Genomic DNA, 392 nt, shown 5'->3' with positions numbered 1-392 from the left:
TGTTAATGCTAATATGTAGGAGTCAGTTGGAGGCAAAAACCCCTATCACGATTAGCATTAACAGCATACAGCCTACAGCAAGCCTTCAGCACTCAGAGGATGAGGCATAAAGAATTTAAACCACAGATTTCCCCTTCCTGGTTTGTGCCACCTGCAAGAGAGAAAGAAATGTTTGTGTATGCACATGCGGTTATAAAGCTGGAGTGACAGCATATAGTAAATCTGAAAGGAAAATAGTCCATTTTCTGTTGAAAGGAAGGAGCTCATTAAATCCTTGGAAGTAATTTTTTGAAAGTGGTAGAGAAATTGGCAATTAAAAGATGACATTGTTACCTTTAGGCATATTTGAAGACTTTGAAAATTATGTTTTAAATTCTATTCTCTAGTTTTGA

At 36.5% G+C, this 392-nt stretch overlaps 1 non-coding gene across 1 annotated transcript; it reads right to left on the bottom strand.

The window, feature by feature from the left end:
- Positions 1-61, bottom strand: MIR155 (microRNA mir-155). The gene has a single exon (NR_163123.1). It is a non-coding gene; the product is annotated as a microRNA mir-155 (primary transcript).
- Positions 62-392: the final 331 nt, after the last annotated feature.

This window comes from Pan paniscus, chromosome 22 (genome assembly GCF_029289425.2).
Source record: "Pan paniscus chromosome 22, NHGRI_mPanPan1-v2.0_pri, whole genome shotgun sequence".
Lineage (NCBI taxonomy): Eukaryota > Metazoa > Chordata > Mammalia > Primates > Hominidae > Pan > Pan paniscus.
Note: the sequence above shows the minus strand (reverse complement) of the source record. Positions and strands in the feature narration are given on the sequence as shown.